The 22,748-nt window shown below is 43.7% G+C and overlaps 1 long non-coding RNA gene across 1 annotated transcript; it reads right to left on the reverse strand.

Moving 5' to 3' along the window:
- Positions 1-17,078: 17,078 nt before the first annotated feature.
- LOC138515867 (uncharacterized) lies at positions 17,079-19,110 on the reverse strand. The gene is made up of 4 exons (XR_011282174.1): positions 19,047-19,110; positions 18,484-18,617; positions 18,228-18,329; positions 17,079-17,637 (listed from the first exon to the last, which is right to left on the reverse strand). It is a non-coding gene; the product is annotated as an uncharacterized lncRNA (long non-coding RNA).
- Between the last annotated feature and the right edge of the window lie 3,638 nt (positions 19,111-22,748).

Below are 22,748 nucleotides of genomic sequence, written 5' to 3' on the forward strand. Positions count from 1 at the left end.
TGTTAGGGAGAAAGTGGGAGTGGGGTGAGTGCGGGGGCGTGACACAAAGTCAATTCTGTCTAGATCTAGTTAAGCATAGGTTTTTAATACAAATGCGAAATTGCTTAAGCCAATGTTTATAATCTGGCAGTATTTATGCAAATATGGTTTAAAAAACCCTCCTTTTGGCCTAAGCCAAGAGCATAATTCAAACATTCTGACCATGCGATGACCATGTATCATAATCAGAACACTCTGAGTTGCTGGATTCACAAACATCAATTGCCATTAACTCTTTAATAGTTATTTACTGCATTACTAAGGCATTGGTTGCTTTTTCAGGCATTTGTATCTTAGGTCCTAGTGTATCTACTGCTTGTGCACAACATCCTCCTATCCTGGAACATTTGACAAGGAGGCATTGTACACAACAACAACAGAACAGGAGAATACCAAGAATCACCATTAAGACTGCAAAGATCTTCCATCCCCATGATCGTAACAAGTCCCAGAACCAAGTACTAAGATTCCAGTTTCCCTCTGGGGCATGTACTTCAGTATTCAAGGTATGTAGATTTTGAATTGCCTTGAATATGGTAGGGGAGGAGTCGGGTACAAAAACACAGCATGCGGATCCTACCATTTTGCTTACCCCACCACGCTCAGCTAGAATGACGTTTAACACCATGCTATTCTGAAGGGCTTCTAACCTAATCACCTTTTGCTTTAGCATCATGTTGTATAAAATATTAGTGGTCCTATTGATGGTTTTCTCCAGTACCCTTGCTAGTCTTCTAATATCCTCGGAATTCATTATTTGTCCCCAAAATGGCACAAAAGATTTTGCTACATTACCCAAGACTTGTGAAGGAGTATCTCCATTCTCATCCCACCTTGGATGAACTCTAGAAACTTCAAAGGTGGTAGCAACATATACTCCTGGCAATAAAATACCCAAGTAACAAGTACCCTGCCAATCTCTAGATAACCAAGGATAAGCTTCATCGCCGCAGACAAAGTAAACAGGGTCTCCTACGTACAAAGGTCTGTCCTCACTGGTTAGATTTGCGATGTTGGTACAACCCTTGAATGTATCCATTAGCTGAGAACCATCCCTTTGTATGCAGAAGGAAACAGAGCTGGGGCTATGATTGATAGTATAGGAAGGAGGCATGATATCCTGTTTGCCTACGGGAGCCATCTTGAAAGAAATCAGTGATTGAAAAAGTTTTGAGACTCTATCAGAAGGCCTAATAGAAGCAGCGTTGAGTTTGCTCCTATTTGCAAAGAGGGAACATCCCAAAGGTGTTAGGACTCCTTTCTCGAACTCATTCAGGTTAGTCCCATAAAAGTTCCCAGAAATACTGTCATTCCAACGACCAAAGAATAGTGCCCTTACTGAGGCCTAGCAAGCAGTAGTTAAAGGAAGAGGATGAATATAGCAGCCCAACCCCTTTTCCCTATGTTGTGGCGAATGTGAACACACCCAGCAATTTGTTTTGTTTAGAAACACGTGGGTTGTATTCATAATCAATAAAAGAGTATTATTATGATAACCCTGTCTATGTTGGGAGTCTCTAGGAGGAAGAGTGTGCAGGTTCACGAAAGGTGGAAACACAGTGGAGATAATTGCAGTAATAACAAAGTCTCAAGTGGACGCACCCCTTCGATATACCAAAACCCAAGCGCAATTATAATTACAAAAAGGACTAGCACTGTGATAAAAAAAACAATGGGTCCTCAGGGACCATGATCTCTGATGAACAGATTCTCTGTCAGCCACAAGACCGGTAGCTTGTTCCGCACGAGTAGATTTAGGAAAGGACATTGTTTCTCAGAGTCCGTTTAGAAGCCTCTCTGTCAGGCTCTTTTAGTTCATCCGCCGGTGGCCCCTGACCACGTGGCCTATCTTTCTTGAAGGTAGCTTTGCCGGTCCCTGCCTCTTATTTACATTTCAGCGAGAGAGTGGCAAGGGACTAGCTCAACGGTGGTTCCTTGTGGGCACAGCCGATGCTCTGCTGTAAGTCTAGCGCCTTGGACGCAGATCGTACCTTAAGACTCCAGGTACGGCGTGATCTGCAAACAGAGTGTTGTCGCTTCCTGATGGAAGTGATGAAGCAGAAGCAAGATTGTTCACCGGTGCAGAAAGAGCTGAAGAAGATCTTGAAGGCAAACCGGCAGTCTCCCCAGGCCCCACAGGCTCAGGAAGGATTTCCAGGGCACCCGGTGCCAGTTAGAAGAGATTTGTGATGCAGAACAGAATGAACCATTTCCTTCTCTTCTCGTTTGTCGCGAGGCAGAGGAAAAGGTATCTTCTTGATGTGGTTTGCGTGAATCCAGTGTCATTATCCCTCTAGTCATACAGCGGTCTGTGTGGCCAATAGGACTTGAAACGGTCCTTTCCAGCACGGTGCGAGACAGCATGCTCTTTCAAAGGCCTTCACGAGCACCCAGTTGCCGGGTCGAAGACGGTGACCTGGCCACTCGTATTTTACTGGGAGGGCTTCTCGCACTTGTTGGTAAATCAAAAACAAGTTTTGAGTTCACAGTACTCAGAAAGGAACAAATGCTATATTTATTTTAGTAACTTGGGCTCTGGTATCCTAAAAAGGCATAGAAAGGAGGCCTAAACTACCCCTTGGTGTTGGTGTTCCTCTGCCACTATTGTGCTGTAGGCATACTATGCAACTTTGAACAAGATGCTCAGCAGTCTTTGGAATATTTACATTAACCCAGACAGGTTCTACCAATTTACAAAATTATTTTTGGCACATATATGAGTTGGACCATGAGCCATTGTCACAATAGCGGTAACATAAGCATTGGGCAGCATCCATCTTTTCTTGGCATTATCTATCCAACAACCTTTGTCGTCTAAACTTGCTAAACCCTCAGCCCATTGCTTAAGCTCTTCTTGAGTGGTGTCAGCCTTAATGTCTTTTATACAATAAATTCCTACATCTATTACACAAGTATTTGTGGTTTCTTTTGTTACATACATTTCAGAATATGAATCGGTGGCAGTCTGTTTGGCTATCCTGTCAGCAAAAGCGTTTCCTCTCCCCACATCATCTGTTACTTTCTGGTGTGCTGCGCACTTCATTATAGATAGTTGAGTAGAAAGCGCAAGTGCTGAGAGTAGCCGAACTATCAAAGTGCCATGTTGTATCTTAGTTCCATGTGAGGTCAAGAAACCTCTTTTTGCCCATAATCTACTGAAGTTGTGAACCACCCCAAAGGCATACTGACTGTCTGGAAATATATTCAGACTAAGCCCTTTGGAAAGTTCACAAGCTCGAGTCAATGCAACAATCTCTGCGGCCTGCGCAGAGTTATGCGGAATTCTTTTGGTTTCCACAATAGTGCTTAATGTAGTGATGGCATAAGCAGCAGTGGATGTACCATCCAGAAGTTTGAAGCGGGAGCCATCGCAAAACAACTCCCCTTGTGAATTTTCTAACGGTGTATCATTTAAGTCAATTCTGCCTTTAGTTGCTTGCTCTGTGGTATAGAGGCAGTCATGTGACATCTTGTCACTGCAAACAATTTCTTGCAGAAGAGGCAATAGTTTGACCGGATCTAATGTGCAACATCTCTTAATTTGGATATGCGGTGCAAATAGAATCAGCTTGTATCTTGTTAATCGTGCTGATGTGAGATGTTGCGTTTGCGTTCTGTTTAATAGAACGTCTACAGAGTGAGGTTCCATAATGGTTAGGGGGTGACCCAGAACCATACCCTCACTTTGTTTTACAGATGCAGCGGCAGCAGCAAACGCACTCAAACATCTCGGCAAAGCGCATGCAACAGGGTCAAGCGTGGAGGAAAAATAACCACATAGTCTATTCTTCCCTCCATGCTCCTGCGTCAACACAGCCAAAGCGCATCCATCACATTCATGCACATACAACACAAAGGCCTTGTCATAATTTGGTGTGCCCAAAACTGGTGCTGAACACAACGCAGCCTTGAGCAGATCAAAAGCTTTCTGGCAGTCGAAGTTCCACGGTAATGGCAAAGAAATGCCCTTCTTTGTCAATGCAACATTGGTTTTATCATTAATGAAAAATTAGGGATCCACTGTCTACAGTACGAAGCCATGCCTATCAAGGCTCTGACATCTCTGTGTATTTGGGACAAACATGCTAGAGATGCTTTTTATCCGTTCAGTTGTCAGTCTTCTTCCCTCCTTTGAAAGGAGATAGCCTAGATAGGCGACCTCCTGTCGACAATATTGAAACTTTTTCAATGAAGCCTTATGCCCATGTTCTGCTAGATGGATAAGCAGTAACACAGTGCCCTCCTTGCAAGCAACTTCTGAGTCCGCAGCTAAAATAAAATCGTCAACATACTGTAACAATGCACAAGTAGAAGGCAACTCAAATGTATCGAGCTGCTCCTTCAGAGCTCTACTATAATTGCTTGGACTCTCAGTGTACCCTTGTGGCACACGAATGAATGTAAACGAGCGTCCTGCTATGGTGAACGCGAACAAGTATCTACTGTCAATATGTACAGGAATACTGAAAAAAGCATTCTTTAAATCCACAACACTAAAATTAGTAGCTGAAGCTGGAATCATTGTTAATATGGTGGTCACATCAGGTGCAATTGGGAATTGTGGAACAACAATCTTATTGATAGCACGCAAATCAATAATAAAACGGAAAGGAATCGCATTATCCCCTTTCTTGTACACTGCTAGAATCGGCTGTTACACAAACTTCCTGCAATTTCCTCAATCACTCCAATGTATACAAGATCAGAGACAATAGTCTTCAAAGCCTGCTCACCTTCAACCGAAATCTTATATTGCGGAATACGTGGTAGTTTAACACCTGATTTCACACAATTTTAACTGGTTAAATTTGCAAAATGCCAACGTCATTGTCATCAACTGCCCATAGACATGTCGGAACCTTATCTAATTCAGATGGTAAAGGTCTAGACAAAAATTGTGTAGCGGATGTTCGCTGAGGTGAAATCGTCAAATGTACTCCATCCGGAGAACAATGAATTACCGCATTTAATTCTTTCAACAGATTCAACCCCAACAAATTTTCGCCATAATTCATCGTCAAAAGAAATGGACATGAATCAGTAAATGGCCCCAGTGCAATAGGTACCGGCTGAGGGACCAGACTAACCACTGGTGTACCAGAAAACCCTACAGAAATGTTGTTCTGCCCTGACAGAGGAATATCCGGAACCCGTGAATGATCTATGGAACACTTCTGTGTTCCTGTATCTATCAAAAATAGATGATGCTTCCTATTCCCCACCTGCATCTCAACGTAGGGCCCTTTCTGATCAACGAAAATAGGTACTGGACCCAGACTCTGCTTCGGGCTGTCCTAACGGAACAGTATGTCATCAAATGCAAGCTCCTCAGAGAAATAAACAGTCGAAGGATTATCAAAATGTTCCCACTATTGACACCATGTTGCTGAATATCCTGTGAGGATGACTGTTGATTCTGAGTGAACTGACTTCTACCAGGACCCCCTATCCCAGGATGGCTCCTGGATCGTCTACCCATGGCACCATATGTGCTATTTGACCTCTGCTGAAGGATCGGGCATTGTGCTCCCCAATGACCTTCCTGTCTACAATATGCACATTGGTTCATGTGTACAAGACCCAGTTCCGCATCACTCTGTGGTGTAAATTGACCTCTAAACTGTGTATTCCCACCTCTGGCCCTTCTAACAATTTGTTGCAGTAGTACTTTAGTTTTCAAGTATCCCTTCTTCTTTTCTATCCTCTCTTTTTCAGTATTGACTCTATTTTCATAATACTGAGCCATGTGCAATACTTTGGACTGCGATTTAGCTTGCCAAGCGCTTTCAGAAGTCATAATTTGTGATTGTATATCAGGCAACAATACACGCACACAATAAACAGCCTTTTTCCTGACTCAGTACTTAAGTCCTCACAGCTAAAGTCTGAAAACGCTTGTTCGAATCGATATAAAAATTCGGTAGCGCCCTCAGATTTCCCCTGGATGCAAGCTGTAAGCTTGTCCCAAACTATTCTTTTCTCTGGAACCAACGTTTTAAATTTAGTTACTATTCTGTCTGGCAGTATCAAAATCACCTGTGGCGGTTTCTCACCAGCCTTCCTTTCTCCATCTATCCATACCAAGTTAACCCATGTATCACCCATCCCTGCCTGATCATCTACAGTTCTAATCTGTTTCCATAAATCAGCAGGTAGGATCACAGGGAACATCAAATCTATATCACCCAGTGTGAAAACTGATGAATGCAAGACAGATTCAATTTCTTTATAAAATCATGTTGGATTCTTCCTAATATCTGGAATTGTTTGTCTAATGTTATTCACTTCCTGTCTAGGAAATGGTACATGCACAAACTGTGCGACACAGTGTGCTTCAATAGTAATGGCTGGTGTGCCTGCCACGGCATCAGCTGGAATTTCTACTTCGGGAACCAATGTCGGAGGAACCTCCCTCATCGGCAATTGTAAAGTAGGCAATTCTGAACATTTATTAAGCAATAAAGCTAAATCTAGCGACGAAGTAGTCAAAGCAGTATCGGGCGAAAATGCTCTCTTATAAATGACTATCAAATCTGCAGGACAACCAACCTTTCTCTTCATAAACTCATCTTGTAGATACTCTACCATCACCTGCAACACTTTCCTTTGCATAGCCAGAGCATACTGACTAAACGTGTCATACACTTCAATGGGAGAAATTGAAACATCCGAAATCCATCTAAGAGCGCCTCTTGTGAAAATGCACATTTCTTCACTCACTGGTTTCAATGAAGGAAGAAACTGCTTCTGCACATATGAGGCTTCCAATCAATGATTATCCAATTCATCTTTCTGTAACCGATCTAGCTCCCTTTTAAACTCAAATACCTTCTCAATATGCTCATGTACTCCACAGTGTCTCTTGAGTGGGTAAGGACATTCAAATCCTGCAACCCCTGTGGGATATTCATGTTGGTCAAATCACTCCAAATATCAGCTAAATTCATTCCCATCCACTCTATCAAAATAGCCTGTTCGGGAATATTTTCTTGAACAGAAATCACAACTAAAACAGCTGATTCTTCACCTTCTTCTATATATTTTTTAGCCCATGCATACAATTCTCTTTTTCTAGCTTTGGATACTGCACTACGAGTCACTATTCTTGAATCAGCAACCACTCTTTTAATCACTGCAAGTGGAGCAGAAGCACTTGGAAAAGGAAATTCAGGCAAATCCTGTTCAATAGGTAGTGGAGACACTACCGCTGGCAGATGGAATTAAGGGAAAAGCGACTGGCGGTAATGGTAGAGATGCAGAAGGGGGAACGACAACAGGAAGAGGAACAACAACTGGAGGAGGAGGAACAACGGGAGGAACAGGAATTACAACGGGAGGAGGTGCAACAGCAGGAAGAGGTAAAACAGGGAGAGTCACATAGGGAGGTGGTGCAGTAGCAACAGTCCTACGCTCATTTAAAAGCTTATTGATTAGTTCGTCTGAGGCATGAAAGTCCTGAGACGGATATATTCTCTGTACCCCAAGTTGAAAAGCCCTATCCATACTTCTAATAGATTCTGACTGTTTCTGTTGGTCATACAATAATGCCTTCTCTGAGTTAGACATATGTCTACGTGCATGATTTTCTTTACTCTTAAATTTCTGCATAGCTTCCTTTCTCCAATTCCTAATTACATCAAATGCTGCAGGCCTGGCCTTTTTCTTTAACAATATAGACTCTAAATACTCTGTACGGGCAATTTCAAAACTGCCATGAATTGGCCACTGAAATTCGAAAGCATGTCTAGTTTGTCTGTGCCAAATATCTTTGAATACTATACTACCAATGCTGTACTTACAGTACATAGTACATGCAGGCGACCCCTCCGGTGGCGCCAGTCGGCCATATTCCAAAGATTGTCTGTCTCTGCAGAATAAACCCCTGAAACAGGCAACCTCCCAGACATATCAGATCACTGGTGTTACCTGGCATCGTTTGTACTTGCAAGAACAAATCTGCAACCAATATCAGGATTCTTAGGAATTGGGGCACGACTTACCTGATTTCAAAACAAAAGGAGGTCCGATCGGATTAGAAAGGATTGATGTGGCTGGCGATTTCGGCAAAAATACCCGCCTCAATATGGGGACCCTAGTCAAGATGTCCTCTCCAACCGCTTGCTCACCGTTCAGGGATCAGATCGTGCAGTACTGTCGAGGTGTCATGTCTCATAGAAAAAGGGGCCCCTTTCTCACACTCCGATCCCGGTCGCCGCGTCATTTATTAGTGAGGTGACATCAATCTTGAGGGTGCCTATTCGGGCACCATCTGATAGATCAGCAAGGACTATCGAGGCTTAGTACCACCAAAAATTAAATCCGCCAGTCACAAAGTCAAAGTTATGAATATAACTTTATTCTGTACAGATTCAAATATCAAAGCAGATAGCTATCTGGCTCCCAAGCGCCTCGCGGTGTGTACCAGCTGTGAGGGGAGTGAATACTGGTCATCACAAAGCATGCAGTATTTATACACAGTCCTGGTTATAGCCCAGCCCTTCTCCAAACTAATAAGTTACAAATGTGGGTTTGTGCCCAGTTCACATAACAAATATAACAATATTAGTATACACTTTTGACATGTTGTCCTATCCTTGAAGATTCAATGGTGATGTTGGTTCTCCATCTTAGGTTGATCCTAGTTTCAAGAAACAAATTCAATAGCTTATTTCTAATTCACATAGTTTTAGTTTGTCTACCATTCAGTTCTGATGTTTGTATATGGCTGTTATTGATGCAGACAACACTTTGAATTGAGGTTCACTGTAGCTCCAAGGTTCCTTAAAGACACTGGGAAACTTTGTTATATTCAGCTGTGTAGATCTTTCCTTGTTTCTTGAGCTTTAGGATAAGTCCTGTTGCAAGAGATGCATAAAGGATTTCTTCCAAAACTCACAACATTAGTTAATTTGCATTGTATGTCACTGTTTGAGGGAGTATGAGTCTGTAGACATAGATAACACTTTGAATGAGAGTTCATTCTGACTACAAGGTCTCTTTGCACAGAACAAATAGTCTGCTTTTGGCAGCTCTAGTGTTCACATAGGCTCAAAGGTCAGTCTGCTCTGGCAGCTGAAAACATTGTTAATCATTTCTGAACAGAGAACAAGAGTCAGAATCGAAATGGCAGATGTTTTCCAAACTGGCGGCAAAGTCAATTCTGTCTAGATCTAGTTAAGCATAGGCTTTTAGTACAAATGCGAAATGGCTTAGGCCAATGTTTATAATCAGGCAGTATTTATGCGAATATGGTTTAACAAGGTCTCCTGGACATTAGCTCTCGTCGGGACTTACCTGAGCAAGGTCCTCGTTAGACATTTCCAGGGTTCTTTTTAGATGAGTTTTCTGTCATATGTTCAAATAACCGATCACACGCAGCCCGGCCAAGTACCCCTGAATAATGGAGATTAAGACGATAATTCACCTGCTCCACCATTATGATTGACACCTCCAGGCCTGTGGTTAATTCTCTCAGGTTGGTCAGAAATGGCAATGTAATGCCCTTTGCATCTAACTCTGCCCACATAATGTTCCTGTTCACAAAGTCAAAAGCTCCCGGCAGATCCCTAAATGCTAAGACTCCCATCCAACGTTGTATGTATGCAAAATAAACCAAAATCCTTATTGCACCAAATAATTTTCCACATTAGACTATACTAATTACGTATTCTCTCGCAAATTAGTGTGATACTGTACAATTCCAATAACTCAAACTTGCAAAAATAATTGTAATTGGTTATTTATAAAGCGCTTAATACCCAGAGGTTTCTAAGCGCGGACCCGGGGATGGAACATGTGCTTCTCTGCATGGTCTTGCTTCCAAGGCGAGTGCGTTGCCCCTGAGCTATCCTCCCGAGATGAGGGATCCAAGGGATCTCACCATATAAACATATAGGGGGTCATTACGACCCAGGCGCTAAGTACGCCAACTTTACCACCATGGTGTAAACTACGTTTACACCAGGGGTGCACAACTGATTTTGACAGAGGGCCGAAAGTACCTTACATGAGGGCTATAGTGGGCCAAAAAGTAAAAGTGGGCGGGGCGGTAGGCGGGACATGTCAGGAGGCTTTTTCAACCCCCAATTTGTATTAAACACATGGAAAAAGATATGTTTTTGAGGGGTAACGATTTTTATTGCATTTCAAACTTACATTTTGTACTACACATTTTCCATTGCTATCATTTATTTCGATTCAGTTATTGTATATCGTCTGTTTAATTAAATTATATATATTTTATTGACCCTTGATTGGACATTCTGTTATTTTGGACTGCTATAGTTTGCTGTTTGGGTTACCCAAGAGGAGTATGGCCTTCGTTGAGTCAGGTTTCCTCAAAAAAGCAAAGAATGTACATCTCCTAACTGTGCCTGTTTTAGCTTTATTATTGAGTTCACTCTTGGAGTGCAACACTATGCCCCATGGCTCCCATCCCCAACCAAACACTATGCCCCATGGTCCCCTCACCCCCAACCAAACACTATGCCCCATGGCTCCCATCCCCAACCAAACACTATGCCCCATGGCCCCCTCACCCCCAACCAAACACTATGCCCCATGGCCCCCTCACCCCCAACCAAACACTATGCCCCATGGCTCCCACCCCAACCAAACACTATGCCCCATGGCCCCCTCACCCCCAACCAAACACTATGCCCCAAACACACCTGAACCCCCACCCCCCAAATCAGCACACACACAAACATGCACCCATACAGACCCGAACTCCCCACCCCCCAAATCAACACACACAAACATGCACCCATACAGACCCGAACCCCCCACCCCCAACTCAGCACACACACACACTCAAGCATGCACCCATAGAGACCCGAACCCCCCACCCCCCCAACTCAGCACACACACAAACATGCACCCATACAGACCCAAACCCCCCACCCCCCAAATCAGCAAACTCTCAAACAAGCACCCATACAGACCCGAACCCCCACCCCCCAACTCAGCACACACACAAACATGCACCCATACAGACCCGAACCCCCCACCCCCAACTCAGCACACACACACTCAAGCATGCACCCATACAGACCCGAACCCCCCACCCCCCCAACTCAGCACACACACAAACATGCACCCATACAGACCCGAACCCCCCACCCCCAACTCAGCACACACACACACAAACATGCACCCATACAGACCCGAACCCCCCACCCCTCCAAATCAGCAAACTCTCAAACAAGCACCCATACAGACCCGAACCCCCACCCCCCAACTCAGCACACACACAAACATGCACCCATACAGACCCGAACCCCCCACCCCCAACTCAGCACACACACACACAAACATGCACCCATACAGACCCGAACCCCCCACCCCCCCAAATCAGCAAACTCTCAAACAAGCACCCATACAGATCCAAACCCCCACCCCCCAACTCAGCACACAAAAAACATTCAAATCAAAACATTCATACACATTCGACACCCCCCGACCCCCGCATCTCAACATACACACAAAATACATTCAAATACAAACATTCACACCCCCCCACATCTCAACATACACACAAAATACATTCAAATACAAACATTCATACACATCCGACACCCCCGCCACCCCCGCATCTCAACATACACACAAAATACATTCAAACACAAACATTCATACACATCCGACACCCCCCCCACCCCCGCATCTCAACATGCACTCAAAATACATTCAAGCACAAACATTCATACACATCCGACACACCCCCCCACCTCAACATACACTCAAAATACATTCAAACACAAACATTCATACACATCCGACACACCCCCTCACCCCCGCATCTCAACATACTCCAAATACATTCAAACACAAACATTCATACACATCCGACACACCCCCCCACCCCCGCATCTCAACATACACTCAAAATACATTCAAACACAAACATTCATACACATCCGACACACCCCCTCACCCCCGCATCTCAACATATACACAAAATACATTCAAACACAAACATTCATACACATCCGACACACCCCCCCACCCCCGCATCTCAACATACACTCAAAATACATTCAAACACAAACATTCATACACATCTGACACACCCCCTCACCCCCGCATCTCAACATATACACAAAATACATTCAAACACAAACATTCATACACATCCGACAGACCCCCACACCCCCGCATCTCAACATACACTCAAAATACATTCAAACACAAACATTCATACACATCCGACACACCCCCCGACCCCCGCATCTCAACATATACACAAAATACATTCAAACACAACATTCATACACATCCGACACACCCCCTCATCCCCGCATCTCAACATATACACAAAATACATTCAAACACAAACATTCATACACATCCGACACCCCCCCCACCCCTGCATCTCAATACACTCAAAATACATTCAAACACAAACATTCATACACATCCGACACACCCCCCCACCCCCGCATCTCAACATACACTCAAATACATTCAAACACAAACATTCATACACATCCGACACACCCCCTCACCCCCGCATCTCAACATATACACAAAATACATTCAAACACAAACATTCATACACATCCGACACACCCCCTCACCCCCGCATCTCAACATATACACAAAATACATTCAAACACAAACATTCATACACATCCGACACACCCCCCCACCCCCGCATCTCAACATACACTCAAAATACATTCAAACACAAACATCCATACACATCCGACACACCCCCTCACCCCCGCATCTCAACATATACACAAAATACATTCAAACACAAACATTCATACACATGCGACACACCCCCCACCCCCGCATCTCAACATATACACAAAATACATTCAAACACAAACATTCATACACACAAACATAAAGCAAAACAAACCCGACACACAAACACAAACAGACCACTTACCGGAGACGTGCTGGAAGGCAGGCAGGCAGGTAAGCTGGAAGTCGCTGGAATCGCACTACGGCTGGCATTGTCCAAGGCTGAAATGCCTTCCGGCATCAAGCCTTATGGGCCACGCCAGCCGTAGTGCTGGCCCTCCATTGGTGCAGCACACACGCATTACGTGGCTCGTAGGAGCAACGTGATGCATGTGTGTGCTGAGCCAATGAGGGCCAGTGTTTTCACCGGCCCGGAAGACAACAAAGACTTTCCTAATGGAAGGCGGCAGCAGGCCGCCCTCCATTAGGAAAGTCTTTGTGCCTCGCGGGCCGGTCAAAAGGGCATGGCGGGCCGCAACTGGCCCGCGGGCCGTATGTTGTGCACCCATGGTTTACACCATGGTGGATGGCGGATTTACCGCCCCATTCCAAAGTGAGTGGGACGGTAAATCCCCATTTCCCATTTTCCCTTCCCCATTCCCATTTTTGCCCCATAGGGCATAATGGGAGTGGGGAAGGCGCTAATTACGCCACCGTAAATTACGGTGGCGTAATTAGCATCATGGCGGGTTAGCGCCATGGATTTTAACAGCTGCTAAAAGCAGCCGTTAAAATCAGAATCAGGCGTTAAGGGTTAACGACGGCGTTAACCCTTAACGCCTGGGTCGTAATGAGGCCCATATTCATGTAATCCAACGTCTTTTTCCATTGTTACACTCTGTTACTCATTTCTTCTCTGTAACAATCTATTACAAAGGATACCTCCACCAGCAAATATCTGGCCATTAAACGATGTCTCCATGTTTCTTCCGAACACATTTTAACAATAACCTCCAAAGTGTGCATAATTCAACATTATTCTTATAGGTCATCTGTTCATAATCTTTTTGTATTTTTCTTAAATCCTAAAAGTAAAACAGACCAAACACTAAGAATCCTGACATGCTTATTGTCATTACAGAGTCTGTCGTTCAATATTCTAGCATTGTTCCCCCATTGTACCTTTCTTCTTTCAAAAACCTGACACATGCTGTGGTAAGCACATGGTTTCAGCGTCTAGGATATTTCTGAGCCCCATCTTGAAACTCACTATTCTACAAGTCTTCATGGTCAAAGAAAGAGGACTAACTTGCCTCCATTGAGAAATGTCCTTCTTGATGATAAACAAAATAAAAACGGGACCATAGATCCTTCTCATCTCTCGTACGAACAGGACTAAACATTAACAGCAAGTGGCCCTCATTCTAAGTATGGAGGTCTGGAAATAAGTGTGCCGTAGCAACAAACCGGCACCCTTTCCGGACCGTCAAACTACGAGAATGCTGCTAGGGGCCACGGATCCCCCGGCAGGCCTGACCTACCAGTTTTTCAGGCCCCTACCAGCATTACTCTCACTGAAGCACCGGTACCGTTAGCAATGGTGCCAGTGATCAGCAACCCCATTTGAATGGAGCCCTATGGGACTCCATGGAAATGGGGATTAACCGTTACTGCCACCACTTGTGATATCCTGATATCAGGCGGCGGTAAGGGTGTTACAGGGTTGATGGTAACCCGCCACCAACTAGCGGGTTTTACCGGCAACCCCAGTAATGAGCCCCACTGAGTGTCTATATATTGATGTCCTAGTGTAATGTATTATCTTCCCTCATAAGGGACTTATTTATCTAGTTACCTAATATGTTTTCCTTCTTTGTCAAAATAGCTGCGATCAGCGCACTTCTGCTTATTCTTTATAAACATAATGAAAAGACTCTCTATCCGTTTGTTATAAAATTATACAAGTTCTCCCAAATGAACCATACTCACCATGTAGAAGTAAAATACCCTACATCCCAAAGAGCTCAAGAATTTCCTCTTCAAGGAATGGCTCAGTCTTAACACCTAGGTCCACGCATCCTGCACTCCCCACCCTATGTGAGACTAGGTGATCTTCTCCCCACTGTCTTACCCCATGCTGCCAACTGCCCACCCTTTCCTGTTAGCTCCCTGCTCCTTTTTTCACTGCTTCACTCACTGTGTTCTCCCCCTATGATTGTAAAGCGGCCCCATTGCTTCCCGAAGCTAGGTCTGCGCTCAATAAAACAATAATAATAATAATATATACTCCCCTTATGTGATACAAATGCTTCAAATCTCCTATGTCCAACCGTCTCATTGCTTTTGGTATGTGTTAATCATTCCTTCTCCATCTCCTATTCTTGTTGAATCATTATCAACCATTTTGTTCTCCCAAACATGCAGTTGTGGGCATCACAGACCCATTGCAGCATACAGTGAAAATAAGGGCAGAGTATAATTTTTGCACGCATTAACTTGGCGCAAGAAGGATCAGTTGTAGGAACTTGAACCTCTTTTGACAATGCTATATGCACTTATTATTTATTGCAGATTCAGAGCATGCACTGTTGTACCCAGAACACTGCAGAAGCCAAATTTCCCCCGAGGTAGGGGATACCGTTCTTCCACCCATTCCAGTAGTGAAGCATGGAGAAGCCTGATGAATAATGTTTCCATTGCATCCAAATGTGATATTGGTCCATAGTAAGTTGGATTTCCCTGGTTGCCCTTCTTAAATATTTTAACTATTGCAGGGTTTTTCCGCGTAACAGGTACATGAGAACACTTGTATACGGCATTAAAAAGGTTTGTCAACAAGGAGGTCCAAAATAAGACATCAAACTTATCAATATTCAGGGACGTATATCTGGATCAGGGCTTTTATGACTCAATATCCTCTCCAGGGCCAACATTACCTCTCCAATACTAAAGATAATAAAGCTTAAGTTTCGGATCTCCTCATTGTTGGCCTTGTGGCGTTGCGGGCATGTTTTCATTGTGTAGTGTGTATAGATGTGTGTGTGTATGCATGTGCACACCCTCTCCAGAAAAACTAGCAGAGTGTTGGTGAAATGGTGTGATATGACGAGGTTGTGAGGTAAGGTTGGAAAGTGGTGGGGTCCTTATGTTGTGGTACCATGGGTTGTGGGTGTTTGTGTGCATTCACAGTGTATGTGTGTGCATAGGGTGGTGTGTGCATGCTGTGACCTACCATAGGGACTAGTACATGGGTGCATATTGGGGTGAGGAGGAGGATCAAGACATGAGAATGGTAGAGGGAGAGGGGAAAATGAGAGAGAAGATGTTTAGGCTAGCGGTAGAGGAAAGTAATAATGAGTAAATGAAAGGGGGGAGTGGTCGCTGCTAGAGGGAGAGTGTATGTTGAGGGTGAGGAGGCAGGTGGATGAGCAAGAGGCAGGGACTACAAGGACATGTCACGCATTAGGGTATCAGGCGTAATGCAAGACGCTTGCTTGTTGCTGTCAAGCGTGCCACAGAGAATGCCTATGCTGCCTTACCAATAGCCCAAGGGGAGAGCAGCATTCAGCACTCAGAGGTCGAGGGACTACATTTGTAATGTATTCTTGTCCTGATGGACATACAGTGTGGGGCAGATTCTTGGAAATGTGTCGGTCAGTCACCGAATTCACAAATGTGCCCTGTGCATTTTCTTTTATTTTGTTAACACATTTTTATTAAAGGCATGGATCAGTACAGATATGGCATAGTCCAGAGTACAATAATAAGGTTCAACCATTTTGTAAAAAATGTCATCTTAATAACATAGATTACTGATATAAGGTATGACGCAATGGGTTTGGACCCTTCAGGAGTAAAAGTGGAAAGAATATGACTAGCCTTTATAGAATAGGTTGGGAACATGCACCATACATGACAAGAAGTGAGGTAGTGGGAAGGGTCAGGAGGTAGGGGAAGAAGGATTTGATAAGGGTACTATTTTGAACCAGTCTAAATATATCATATTAAATAGTACAATTATTTGACATTAGAAATTCCATTTCAATTCAAATGTATGATGTAATAATGGGGTTGAAGCAATACATCCTCAATTCTATGTATGTTGCATAAGGAATTCTCCAACAAACAATGAGGGATCCCAAGCAAAAAATATACACCCGGTCGTGCTTGGAAGAAACATGTATATATATAGAGCAAGTAGGAGACCGAGGTATGGAATCTTGTTTAGGTGCACAGGCAAGACGAGACGATTAGCAGCACACAGCACATCTGATCTAAGATGCAACTAGGTAAGTAAAGACCACATCGCAATACAAGAGGTGAAAAAATTCAATTCACATCCTAAATTTGATAGAAAAATTTTGATTGATTTATTAGAATATATCATAAGAATATTATAATCTCATAGTCACTAAAAAACACTAAAGTCATAAAATACAATTCATAAGAAAAATTAATACATGATTATCAAAGAAATTACTCAGAACAATATGCAACACAACCAGACCCATACAATTCACCAATCACTCCATCCATACTAAACTCATACATATCTAAAATGCATACCTCAAATACAATGGTGAAAACACAGACTATTCATAAACACACATGAACTATTTGCACAAAATGTTATAGCACCATGTTCAAATTCCAGTAAGTGACGAGCACTATATTACTAGAATGTCAATAGAAAGTCCTAACGCTAGAGACCTTCATAAGTCATATTAGTTGACAATTTGGGCCACAACAAGAGTGGACCATTTAAAAGACCGACATGTTTCTTTCCATCTTCATGATTAGAATAATTTTATGGAAATTCATCAGGGTGACTTAAAAGCTGAAGTCATCAATGATTGATGGTGCTGGGTTGTTGCAAAGCTCCATAAGCCAGTCTTGACCTGACACCTAAACAAAAGAAGTACAGAAATTACTGATCTCAAACCAAGTGTATTCATGAGCTCAGTATGTATCTGTGGCACGCTCTATCAATGGGCGTGAATACAAGGTCACATGACCTGTTAAAATACACCTACCGGTAGTCACAAGCCACAAATGGATGGACCAACAGGGTGTAGAACCTAAATCAATTCGATTCTAGCCCAATGTACAGTGCAAGAGAGTGAATATAAAAGAAGAAAATGTCATGTGGGAGCTCCAAGAGCAGACAATCGTCTGAGGATAAATGCACTATCTCGGAAGTCCCTCTAGATATAAAATTAGCACAAAATTCAAGACAAAACTCATATATCAGTTCTATATGAAGCAAGGTGGTCTCGTATAGAACAGGCAGTGCGTAAACAGCAGACAACTATCAGGAGGTGGACCCCGAATGCCCATAGATGGCCATAACTAGTGAGAATCAGAGAAACAGTGGAGCAAGGAAGCAACATGTAACTCGAGGTTAGTAAAATACTGAAGTAAGCGGTCTAGACTGCTATATTGCTTGTTAGTATATAATCAAGTGACTATGGAACTAAGGACAAAGTGACACTTACTCTACCATGAAACAGAACGCTGAATGTACTCCAATCGGTTCAATCAAAAAAGTGAAACCAAGCGCAGCATAACCAAACGACAATCCTAGGAACACATGCTTTCTGAAAATAAAGCATAAAATCAGATGAAGCAAATATTCAATCAAAAAGCGAGTATATAAACTAATGGTAAGTGTCATGTCAAAGAGAGCAATGTCATTCAGAATCTAGCAGAGGTGTGCTAAAGTTACAGTAAGTGGACACCAAAGGAATTTACTTGAATAAATCGGTGTCGATATGGACGTAGTTTGCAGTTAAACTGTAACGTACACGGCCAGGCAACTAGAGCAGAATTCGTAGATGCAGAGGTAGTCTTAACAGATGTGTCTCAAGATTGACTATTCAAAGTACCTGGCAAAATCAAGTAATAAATACAAGCACTGTTAATGGATTGAGCAACCGGTCGGTGCATGTGCTAATATAATATATAGTGTCTCAAAAGTGGATGTATCACCGCACCATGTGGTACGAGATTCCGTCGTTGATGGCACATCGTTAGAAAGAGAGAGCAGCATCCCTACTAAAGAGAATGATATTAATGCAATGCTGTGCCAAAACATCCGTGATATCTTAAAAAAGACACCTATCCTGAGTTCATGTTGGTCGAAGCCATACAGGGGGTAACTGACAAACAGACGCCACCTGTGTATTCAAGTCTGTCAAGTTGGCGAGAAGCTAAACAAGTGAAACCCCAAAGAGCGACACTGTGTTAGAAAAAGCAAATCTGCTCGTATATAGCCGGTATGCATGAGCCCATGGATTACTGATTCACGTACTTACCGGGAGCGCGAACCTCCATCTGATATCCATTGTGGAGTTAAGCACAGCCTCTCAAGGAAGTAGAGAAAGGACTAGTAAAAACAGATCTGTAGACTCAATATATACCGCGGAGCGTCGCGGTACTTATCATGTTTAAAAGTAAGTTCAGAGGAAATAAGTGTAGCCATATTGGAAAGGTGTTGACGACCACACAATGGTGTAGTAAACCTCAATGAGAATGGAACAAAACGCCGGATAAGTGAACGGAACAAAATGAATAGGAAGTTGTCAACCTGATTGCACCACATGTCAGGGGTAAATGGAGGCTATAAAAAATACCGATGTCACATGGAAAATAATAACATCTGAAAACCAGGTTGCATCTGAAAAACGGGATTAGAAAGCAAGGTCTAATTGTTCATTGAGGCCAATTAAATGACTTTTGTTGAGAAATATTAATCTCATCTCTTCCTTTTTCAAGATACTTCTACTTGTATTACCACCATTAGCAGTGCGTACCTTTTTCAAAACTGTCCATTCTAGATCTTCGCAGTCATGATTATTCATCAAAAAATGACCGACCATATGGGCTGTGATGTTTTTATTCCTAATGCAGCTCTTATGTTCGGTAATGCAGATTTTTATTTTGCGTTCCGTTTGTCCAATGTATAATTTTGGACAAGTACACCAGATGGCATATATGACTCCGCTCGTATTACAGTTTGTAAACATACGCTGTTGCCAGGGTTTTGTCAAACCTATATCAACCATTGTGGTACGTTTAGTAGAAGAGCAGCATTCTACCATATTTTGTGATTCATTTGTCCAAACTTCTTTGGACCAGTGTTGACTGCTGGATCTAAATCTGTCCGTAGGGAGGGATATTGTTGGCATGTATGATGTTGGCCCAAATGTCCTGATGGCTGGAGGGTGAGAAAAGGAAGCTGGGCCATTTCAGCCTCTCCCTATGGCTATTAGAGTGAAGCAAATGCCATGCTACTGGCTGTCTCAGGGGCTCTGGAGAGAGTGGAGCAAATACCACGCTCCTGGCCCTCTCAGAGCATAGCAGAGAGTGCAGCAGAGACCACACCCTGGGCTGGTCCCTAGGCCCCGAAAGGCCACAAACTGCCAGGTTCTATCGGCAGGCAAACAGGGCAGACCTACAGGCTCTTCTAACTCAGAGTGTGCTTTGACCCCTAGCTTCTTGGTCAACATTGCACTGGGCCACGCAACATGAGAGTTCTCAAGGCCTAATCAGAGCCTTATGGGGATGGCTAGAGTGGTGTGTCCCCTGCTCAGTGGGCAGCTGGGTTCTTCTGGAAGTTATCAGCATAATCTGCCTTGCCCAACAATCTCCACCTAGGCCGCAGTACCTTCTGCTATTAAAAGAGGGCATTGAGGTGCTCTTAGCTTTCACAACGAGTTAGGAGTCAGGTTACCAGAAGGGAAGAGAGATTTGGGGGGACAGGGAGGGCGGGGAAACATTATTCTATCTGTTGCATCTTCTCGGTTCTTTCTACAGGGGCAGGTTTCTTACAGTGTTTTCTAGTTTTCTTGCAAATGGTGGGTTTGATCGAAGTAAATATATATTTTTGAAGAACCTTGATTGGATATTCCCTTTATTTTGGACTGTGTTGCTGTGTTGTTTGGGTCACTACTGGATCGCATTCCCACCCCTTTAAGAGCATACGCTTCCCCCGCACACATTACCACAAAAGGCAAAGGGGGTATATCTTTAACTGTGTCTGTTTTACATTTATGATTGTGTTGGCTCTTGATTTGTAGATGTGTGCGGGCTGTGAGTGTGCGTTTTAACCTCGACTCATTCTTGTACTCCTCCAGAGCATAATACAATTTGTCACACCTTGGCTCCAGTGTAACAGTAAGAAGGAGTTGGGGTGAAGGCTGGGATGGCCTACAGACTTTTCTGTGACATAAAAGGGATTCGCTTCTTGGGATGGTCTCTCTGAACAGTGTTTGGATGAGTCAAACAATACAGTAGTAAGGGTATTCCTACCGTGGGGGCATTGGTTTATCCTTTGTCTGAAAGTCACAACACAGACTCAAGATTATAGCACACGGTCGCTTCTTGGTTTTATTCAGAGTGTCAGGGTCATTGTGTCTAGCTCATTTCTCGGCTTCCCCTACCAGCATGTACTTCTTCCACTTGCATGAGGGTTCAATTGATGCTCAGATATTGTTACAATGTAGCTACCGGTCACCCTCCTGGACCAACAGTGATACCTTTAAACAAACTCCTCCCACCCAGTATATCTTTCCTCTTGTTAAGGGTTTTTGTCAAACTGTATTATTGTAACTCACTAACCAATGGTTGCCATACTGGGTCAAGGTCTCCTCTAGTCCCTCTTTGGATCTGGTTTCTTCCCAGCATCTCAGATGCAGCCCCCAGGAGCAAAGGCATAGACAGGGTTGGGCCTGAGCGGGCAAGGGCCACCCAAATGCTCTAAATGCCTGTTCAGCAGCACAGTGTGGCCATTTGCAGATGTTGATGTCTTCTGCAGTGGACCCAACTACATTAGCTTCAGGCCCCACTTGTTAGACAATCCTGGCAACGCCTCTGCTCGGCAGGCTCTCTGATTTGTTATTCTCTGGGTTTGGCCCCTGCCAGTATCTGAGATAAAGCCTTCTGCAGGTTTCAGTTTTCTTTCCCACTCCTGGACTGGTATCAGCCAATGGGGTTCATTTCAGGTTACCAGCAAACTTTCCTTGCCATTCCCGGAGCATGATATCCTGGTATGACTGAGATGTTACGGGTGTCGGCTACGGCAATAAGTTCCCATTCTATGGAGTCCAAAATGTTGGTGTCTATTTTGAAATTGTGCTATGTGCTTCTGGTGGTTGCTTGCTGAGCAGCCTGTTTCCTTGCTTGCTGCTTGCTTTGCAGGTAATCGAGTTTAGCCCTGAGAAAGGTCAAATGTTTTAGGCCTGCCCACTTTCCTTTCCATTGGGATTGTCGAGCTGGGGTGCCCAGTGCTTTTAGGTCATGTTTTGTCTGAGTAAGCCTATTGCTGGATGGGTGGGGTGGTTTAAGGTTCTCCACTGGGCTATCCGGCTGATTGAGAGGTAGGTACTATTAATACATGAAGCAGGTGCTGGGATGTGTTCTCCTTTACCTCTGACTGGTTCTTGGCTTACCTCACCTCTAGTCCCTTGGGCCGTTGATTCCATTTAAAGCAATTAAATGGGTCCCTGCTGGATATTGGGGTTGGGGGAGGAGGGTGCACTCATCAAGCCTGACTGGGTTTTGAGATGACTGGGCTCCAGAAGCCATGTAGCAGGGAGTTTAGATATTATCCATGCTGGAATCTTTGCACAGTATCTTTGGGTGTGTGACACAAGGGGGACTGGGACAAGTGGAAGGGCTCTGTGAATCAGGGATGCCCTCCTGTTAGGTGATGTGCGACTGGGAGACCATAAATGGGGGAATTCCAAATGATCAAAGAAGCTCCAAGCCAAATGACGAGTCCGATTATGTTGTTTTAGAGATTGGTCAAAGGATGGCATGCTGGCTTCCCTATTGCTTCACTTCTGGTTTGGTTGAAAAGATGTGGAGTGAACTTGGTGCAACCTAGTGCATCTTGTGTGCAATGATGTGTTTGGAGTATTGCACTAAGTTCAGTGCTTCCTTTGTAGCAATGTTGGTTGTTTGGGAATGTATGCATAGCTAGCCTGCTCTGTTATTTTTCAATATCCGAAGGTTAA

This window comes from Ambystoma mexicanum, chromosome 6q, assembly GCF_040938575.1.
Source record: "Ambystoma mexicanum isolate Mex_15411 chromosome 6q, UKY_AmexF1_1, whole genome shotgun sequence".
Lineage (NCBI taxonomy): Eukaryota > Metazoa > Chordata > Amphibia > Caudata > Ambystomatidae > Ambystoma > Ambystoma mexicanum.